At 40.0% G+C, this 9,025-nt stretch overlaps 1 long non-coding RNA gene across 1 annotated transcript; it reads right to left on the reverse strand.

Moving 5' to 3' along the window:
* Positions 1 to 1,441: 1,441 nt before the first annotated feature.
* On the reverse strand, positions 1,442 to 8,866 carry LOC140591875 (uncharacterized). The gene is made up of 3 exons (XR_011992176.1): positions 6,558 to 8,866; positions 2,572 to 6,297; positions 1,442 to 2,346 (listed from the first exon to the last, which is right to left on the reverse strand). It is a non-coding gene; the product is annotated as an uncharacterized lncRNA (long non-coding RNA).
* Between the last annotated feature and the right edge of the window lie 159 nt (positions 8,867 to 9,025).

The raw sequence follows: 9,025 nt of genomic DNA on the forward strand, positions 1-9,025 counted from the left end.
TAGGGAAAAAGACGAATGATCCCGTAAAAATGGGCAACAGGTGAAATTCTGCCATGGTCATTTGCCCTCTCTGTGAACTGCCATACAGGTGCGCAAAGGCATTGTCAATAGATTAGATAAAGACAACAAAGGAAACGTAATCTCTCAGCAGAGCGTAAACGCCTGACCCAGCGTCGCCTGAAACTAACGTATTTCGTCATTTTCATAGGCCTATTTCAACATGTATTAATAGTCTAGATCTGATTAATGCAGACAACGGAATCCATGCTATGCGAGGAAAGTATCAAAGCAAGATAACCTGCCAAGGGACATAATACAAAATGGGACAAAAGTTCATTTATATTCCAGAGTAATTGTTGTGTAAAATGTATTTGCAGTGCAGTGGTATATTGATCCATTCAGTGACAGAAAACTGATTACCGTTCCCCAATAACTCCAGTTTACCGAGCAGATTAGTTTTTTTCGTTCTTTTATTTGCGATGGAGGTTCTTTTATACAAGAGTCTCTACTTAACGCCGACACTGCAGCTGCGCGGTTTCCAAGCTTTAGGGCTTTTTTTAAAAAAGGATTTAATAGTGGTGCCCTGGGGATTGATGTTTGTGTTTCAGTGTGTTTGTATGTGTTTCGGTGCATGTGCGCTCATATGTCTTAAGCTATGTTTTTATTTATTTAAGGAAACAACACGTTCTTTAACTGAAGGCAGTTTTATTTTTGTTGTTATTTTTAAATCCAGTTGGATTACCTTTTCTGCGAGACGCAGCTGGATGTGTATCATGGAAAAACGAATGAACGCGCCAGTTAATTACCTTCGCAAATATTTTTTCATTAATATTAGAAATCGAAACTTTTATAAAATGCCAGTAATTGTCGTTGAACGTTGGAAAATGTTATCTAAAGTTTTGTTGTTAATTGATGTTAAGTGCTTTGCATACACTATTATTTGCATCAGTCATATTAACATTAAATTTAGACCTAGATGAAATGCATTAAAGTTCATTTTTTAGTAATATAAGGTGCTTCCATGGCCCTGTACTGGCAAAGCATATGGAAAATAGATGGACTGCAGATAGATCACAACACTGATGTGGACGAAGCACCAAGACAAAGATATATATATATATATATATAAAGCTTTTGCTTAATTTAACATTAATTTAGTGGTATGAGTGATGTGATGCACCTGGTCCCAACCGATGTGGAATTGTCTGTGTACCAGGGAAAGTGTGCTTTACTATAGCTGGAAATTTTGTTAAATATTTAGGGTGAGTATTGTTAAAATGAGTCCCTTTCTGAAAATGTGGCTTTCTGGGAAAATCATCTCAGTGTCTTGAATCCCAAATGAATACCATTCTAAATGCAGGAATGCCCCTTGAATACTATATAGAATACAGAGTAAAGTATTTAACTTTGCAGTTAATATATGTGTTTATTAACTGTCCCATTTTCACATTACTCATCTTAACTAAAATGATGATAGATACCAATATACAATGTATAATATATTTCTGTTTTATTTAGGCTTCTTTTGGGTTAAAGCTGAAGGTGATTGCCTGTTAACATTCAATTTAGTTTATGTAATCTGTATGTAAATGGAATGCCTATGTAAAAATGGGCCTATTTGGGAGTAACAGGAAATTAACTATATTAAATAATTTTTAGACTATTAAATAATTGTGAATCCCTCACATCAGTAATGTGTGTGATTTATGTAATTTATATAGGTGTATTATACGTAGGCTGACAGTTGTACACATTCACCTCTGGGAAGACACTCTCCATGAATTGCTGTGGCTCAGTGCATCTCCTGTTCTTCGAAATGCCCAGAGCGATAACAGAGATACGCTGAACAAACAGGAATGACCAATAGCTGAGTGTTTGTTACAGTTAAACTCATTAAAAGGAACAAGAGGGATTGGAGTCTTTTGCAAAGTGTGAATCGCATGTTGACTCGGCGTGAGGAAATAGTCAGGCCAAGAACTTTGCATAGCCGCGGCCGGGTGGCCTAAACAGATCGAAAGGCTGGTGTTGCTGTCATGCCACTCAGCCCAAGCCATGAAGGTTGTGAATTTGTATGAACCAGTTCGACTTGCATCCATTTCATGAAGACTTACAGTGTTGTGTCGCTAAGTCCCCTCTTCATTTTTGAAGTGAAGCCCCCCCCCACCCTTCCCCTTTTTCCGGGGGGAGTATCCCTTCCTTATGTGCATCATTACTGTGTTGTTGGGCGGGCTGAATCCCCCGCCTCGTGACCTCAGCCCCTGATTCGTCTGTTCTTCGACCGCCTTCCTCTGGGAAATCTCTGGCGGGCGAACGGCAGTCCCCAGGCCTCCGTGTAATAATGTGCCACTGAAAAATGCCACATGTACGAAGGAAACAAGAGAAAGAGGCATTTAAAAGAAAAAAAATCTTAAAAGAATCCTGGTTAAAAAAAAAGAAGGGCATTCAGTTCCATAGGGGTTAAAAAAAATTAAAAACCTGAAAAATGAAACTGAAAACTGCAGAGAGTCCACAGATGCCGGCATGTGTGAGCTGATGTGATCTGCGTCGTCTTTGCGCGGCTGCTCCCCTCACCTCGATCCTTGCAAAGCTCTCCCATCCTCCTCAGTTAACTGCACGCAAGCTTGTCCCTGACTCGCATGGCCAAACAGCCCTTGTGACACATCGCTGCCACTCTTCAGCCTGAAGGGCAAAAACCTGGTTTTTTTTTCCCCCCAGAGAACCTTCAATTTGGATTGAAAAGGAATCAAGTCAGTCTAAACAAAGTCGCAATAAATATAACAAAATCTATAGCTAAATGTGTACCTCTAATTGCCTTTAAGGTTATTTTACACACCTGATATACTTTTGCTAAAATATGGAAACGTTTAAGGACCTCTGTTCTCAAAGTAGGAGGAAACAACTGACTAAGCTATTCCATATGACAGTAGAAGCAACTGGAAATCAGACAGAAAAGAATATAGTGCTGTGCTATATACACTCTTCCCTGCTCTGTAGCTATGGCCCGGTTCTTCTGTCATAAGCGATAAGATAGACAGGAGCTAATTCAAAATGCTTCCGCGAACACTTAGCTGATTTGACAAATTCTACTAAGCCCAATTACGTTGTTTTGGTTAGATTACTTTGTCAGAATCAATTACTTCGGTTCACTTACCTATCTATGCCACGTGACCCTCAGAGATGCACCTCTCCTGGGCTCTGGAAGTCTTGGCAACGTAACATGGATCAATGGGCATCCAGTATTTATTTTATAAATCCTGAAGAATGTTTCTGATTGGGGGGGGGGGGGGGCGGGTCTGTTAGACCTTCTTACATACTACTTCAGAGGTGCTAAAGTGATTTTTGGCTTCTGTTGTCTAGAAGCAAATTAACACAAGGAGATGTGCAAGAGAGCAACAGACACATAAAAACAGCAGCATCTCCTACCTTATGATTTAAGAGATGGGATTGGGAGATCACCAAGTTTCAACTTAATGAACATGCCGTCATTTTAATTTTGTTTTCTTAAATAAAGTGGTATATTGGGCAGACAGGACTCATTCAATTGACCAGAATGCAGGACACAAATATCACCCACCTGCTTGTCCTGTGTAGGGTCTGGAGCCTATGCCAGAAGCTATGGGTACAAGGTAGGGCTTAAACAACCCAGTGCAAGGCACACTCACTATTCACACTGGCAGCCAGTTTGGCAGCTTCAAATTACGTTAACATATTTTTGGATTGGGGGTGGAAAACCTGGAGAACCCAGAGGAAACACCACAACAATATGGAGAGAATGTGTGAATTCCACCCAGGGACACGGAGACTTGAACACTGGTCCCAGCTGTGCTGACCACTGCACCACCATGGTGCCCCACATAAGTACCATCCCTTCAAAAAACAACTAATGCATGAGTTAGTGATGTGGATCTGTGCGACTGCAGTTCCGTGCTAGTGATGATAATTTGAATAGAATTTGGACTAAATCGGTACAGTACCGTTCTCAACAATATTAAGTAACACAAACTGCTCCCTCACCTGAATAAAACTCCCTGCTAACTTCCTCGTTTTTTACAGAACAAAGTTTGTCTGATGTCTCTATTTCTTAGAGTAACTGCAGTTGGTTAACTTGTAATTATTTAAGTTGAGTCACATGGTCTGTTTGCACTGCAAAATCAATACAATATAAGCATAACAGGAAATAGCATGCTGATGGGAGAAGCCTGAGCCCCAGATGTTAATTTAGGTATTAAAGCTAATTTGCCATATCATTAATCATCTCCCCTCGTGACACATAGTATATTTTTGTTTTTGTTTTATTTTAACAAATTGAAGAATCGCTTTTGATTGATCTGAGGTGTTTCTCCGCAGGTCACGTATTTGTTTTCATTTGTTTCTGCCAGACTGGAGAAAATTCCTTTTATTGCACAGCAGCCAAAATGTTTTGAATGACATACAGTTTGGTTCATCGCTGAGGGCCAGCCCTTCAGAACATGCTTATGGTTTTATTGTAACCTTTGATGCACTCTTATGTTTGAGTGTAATGCTGCACAGTGTGGATGCAAAATGACATCCCTGGTGACACTTGTGTCTCTTGGATAATGTATTATTTTTAATTTATAAAGGGACACCTTTGGATGAAATGAAGCGAAACAACCATAAACGCCTTTCATTTCAGTGATTGACAGGTGTGTGTGTGTGTGTGTGTGTGTTTGCAAGGATCACATTTGGGGATCAAAATGTCCCCAAAAACCATTAAAAAAAGAAAGTTCTTCTATTTTGTTTGGTTACTTATGGTTAAGGTTAGGGCTGGGTAGGGGTTACGGTTGTCATTGTTGGGATTAGGGTTTTGCCCATAAATATGACAGGATGGTCCCCACAAAGATAATACAAATGTGTGTGCTTGTGTGTGTGAACACTGTAAAAAAGGAAATACATTGCTTATTAGTTGAATTGAAGCTTTGAATTTCCAGTGTAAGTTTTCATTTTCCAAAGGAAATTTTCCCCGGGTATATAAGATCACAGTGAATGAACTGAAGCATGGATGGAGATATTTGCTTAAGATAATTGCTGCTGTCGCCCACGTTGACTCCGATTCCTGGGAACACTGTATGCGAGTCAAACCAGTGTCGGGCTTATCTCTCAGCGGCATCAACACCTCCAAAAAAGGTAAGAAGAAGAAGGTACAGCCCGCGCCAAGACGTGCCAGGTGGAAAGAGCATGCCCCGAAGAATGAAAGCCGCCCTGGCACACATATTCCGCAAACTGGGAGCACTGGAAGTGGATCCGTGGGCAGCACTACTGCTTCACTCCTGCAGGTGTGGGGGTTTGATTTCCGCTGCAGCTTTCTGTACAGGGAGTTTGGATGTTCTCATTGTGTCGCGTGGGTTTCCTCCTGGTGCTATAGGCCAACTGATATCTCTAAATTGCCCCTAGAGTGTGATTGTGTGTGTTGGTGTACGAGTGCATGTGCCCTGTCATGGACTGGCATCCTAGCCTGGGTGACCCCAGCCTCGTGCCCTGTGCTGCCTGGGATAGGCTCCAGGCCCGTCTGGAACTTCAACAAGGATAGGTGGTTAGAAGATGTGTGGATGGATGGATGGATGGATGGATAGATGGATGGATGGATAGATGGATGGATGGACAGCACTGGAGGATGAAGATGCCCACTGGCACATCCTTCCATGCAGATCCTCGCACACCAACACACACAATCACGACTTAATTAAAACTTCATTATCATTGAAATGTGACAATAATATAAAATCACAGTCATTTCACAATATGAGTACAACGGAAAAATCGCATTAGTATATATTTCATTTATGATTCATTATACGTAAAAATAAATGTGAAAGGGAATTGTCTTACATAAGCATGAGAAAATATACGCTTTTATGATTTTTAAAATTTGTTATTGCTCATTTTCCTTCACGATTAATCCTGGGCAGTTGAAATGACGTTCTCCGGCTGCCACGTTTACGGTTGGAGGATAAATGGGGCACAGCCTGACCATAAAACAAACTCTGGACTGTAAAAGAAACGACGCCTCCCGAAGTACAGTGTTCTCAGGTTTTGCGGCTCCTCTCCATAGCTCGCGTTTGCGATGGCCGTTCGAAAGAATCTATAGACTTAAATTAACAAAAAAATAATAATTTTTAGCGAGATGTGAAAGGTGTGGGCTGGGTAAGGAAACCGCAGGCTTTGGCGAGAGAAGAGCGGGAGTCGGCGGCAGCGTTTTCCATATCGTGGTTTCTCTGCATTAATCCATCAACGGTGACAGGCGCGTAGAAAGCGATAGCCTGCATATCGCGGCCAGCGCTGAAACGAAAATAAATGAACTGATTACACCTAAAAAAGGCAGTCCTTCAGCAGCGCACGGTGATATTTTCTCGGGGGCAATTATCCATATCAAATACTTTATGAGCCATGTGTGTAAAGTTAAAGATTTCTCCAGACTACTTGGAGATTTAAAGCCTTCCAAGTAAGAATAAGACACTACCAATGGGTTGTAAGTCGTACACATTGTAACAATCTGTTATCCCCCCTTCTTAACCACGGACGGTTATTTATATACTTACCTTACCACATTATAACAAACATGTAAATGGATATCCAGTGTCCAGGCCTTTCCTTCTGATATTCGCAGCATCGGTGTGCCGGTTTCGAGACAGGACTGCACACCATCATGGATTTGTTCCGTGCAGTAACAGTGATTCTGATCGGAAATCCTTGCTGATCCCTTGTTCCACTTAACACGCTGATCCCCGGATCTCTCCTGACGCCCCGCTAATTCAGTGTGAATATGCATGCTAATACACCGCCTGGTGCATTCAGGGGAACAGCGCGCTCTGCGCTCGCCGACACTATATAATCCGTCGCTCCGTTGACCGTGAACGTGCAATGCGGTGTGGAGAGATGACGCCCGATGACAGGGGGGTCAGGTATCGCAACGGACATCCTGGCGAAAGGACTGCGCCCTTGAGGGCTCTGCCGGTTCAGCACATCAATTAGTCAGGCCTGTGAACTACACAGGATCAAACCGTAATACTGACACTACTTATTGGCAGAAATTCATGTATCTTATCTTGTCGGTGTCAAGGATGCGTATGTTTTTTTTTGTTTTTCTTTTTTGTTATTTTAGATGTACTGTTCTTTGGAATATATATTTGGGTATTATACTAAAAACAGCAAAATATTTATTATAATGTATATTTTTAACTGTCATAAAACACAAGCAGAATGCCACTCGAAACAGGAGACTTAAATAATGTGAACATGCTTTTTGATATATTCGGCGTGATTAGCTACATTGATACACGTATGCTAGCCTATAGAAAAACATGCTTGTTGATCAAGGTATAAAAAGTGAGGCGTTTTGGGGCTTATTGTGCATTTTACGTTCAGACTGCTCCATCGAAGGATTAACAAAATGTGATTTAAAACGTAAATTAGTACAAAAAATCAAAGCAATACATTTTCAGATATTTTCGAACTTAACGGGGTTTTTTACACATGGGAAAAATATTACGTGGGACCGCTGATGTAAGGCGACGTTCCTCTCTGCAGACAAATCCATCGTTCATTATTATAGGTAGGCTATTATACACGGGAGAAAACAACAGCTTTGACTATATATAATTTGTATACCTGCCAGTGTTGTTTCAAGTCAAAGCGCAAAACAAAGAAATGTAATTTGAAGCGATATATTTGCATCTCGTTTACGACATCGATATTTCTCTTAAACTGAAGGAGGAATATTGAAGCAATATTATCTTCCTGTGTATACCCGAAACTCAATCCACAATGTAAAATATGCGACAACTATCTTCAACTATATTATACTCAAAGGAATTTTCAAAGAATGTAACCTAAACCGTTTTGCAGACGCCAAAGAATAAATAATTTATACCCAAATATCATTAAAATATTTCCTCCCGTCAATGTCCTGCAATGAGATTTTTCGGTTGCCTACAGGTTATGACAAATACATTTGCACCTTTCATATTTTGAATGTACATAAATCAGGATTAAAAACGCAATGCCAAATATTTTCATTTGTAGTATAATACATAATGCGTGCGTTATTAAAACCAAAAATCGTCAAAAATATATTTAACAATGAAATGTGTGCTGAATTTGAGCAGTAATTAAAATAATTTTATTATCATTTTTTATTGTTCCATAAGCATGCGCACTCCCGTTTTCTTTAACAATAATTACAATTGGTGTTGTACTGTTGCAGTATAACTGGATTGTGATTAATTGTTACTCCAACTGTTGTTGAATATAATTAGGTGTAATATGTCATTGTTGACTATTGTGTTGTTTTTGCTTTGCATTCTTCTGCCCATTTGTCTAAATTTCTACAGTAACAGAGCACATATATTCGACAGATTTTCATACATGCAGCTCAAAAGTACAAACAAACCTACATTTATATGAATGCCTTAAAGATACACGTTACAATTAGCCTACAACGCGCAATGTCTTTCAATAAACATGAAAATTATTTGTTAAAAGAAGTTAAAAATATTTGAAGGATGCAAATGTGAAAATTATAAAATACTTTTTCCGAATTCTTCAAAGATGTCGCTGACCTTTATGGGAAATGGAAATGAGCATATTGAGGATCGCGTGCGGATTTGAATATTTAAAATACAAGTGAGTCGTCTGCAGCGAGGCGCACAGCGTTTGCGACCACAGCGCACTCTATTCAAATTGGCTGACTGATTTCTCGCGTTCATCAAGCATGTAATTCAGCTCATTCAAAATAAAATCAGTGGCATTTTCGAACAAACTGCGACGACTCCAAAATGTGTCGGCATATGCATTAGACAATATGTATATTCTGAGGGACAATATTCGCGCCTGATGTTTAACAATGATTTGATTCTGTTTCAAATTTCCCTGTGAATTCATGAATTTGCATCGTTTCTGTGTGTTTTTTAAGCGCACTATGCGTTGGCCTGAATGAATGCAGCAACACGATCATCTTCGTCGATGTAAAAACTGTGGTTAAAACTCGACCAATAGCATAAGGATCAAG

This window comes from Paramormyrops kingsleyae, chromosome 6 (genome assembly GCF_048594095.1).
Source record: "Paramormyrops kingsleyae isolate MSU_618 chromosome 6, PKINGS_0.4, whole genome shotgun sequence".
In the NCBI taxonomy this organism is placed as follows: Eukaryota; Metazoa; Chordata; class Actinopteri; order Osteoglossiformes; family Mormyridae; genus Paramormyrops; species Paramormyrops kingsleyae.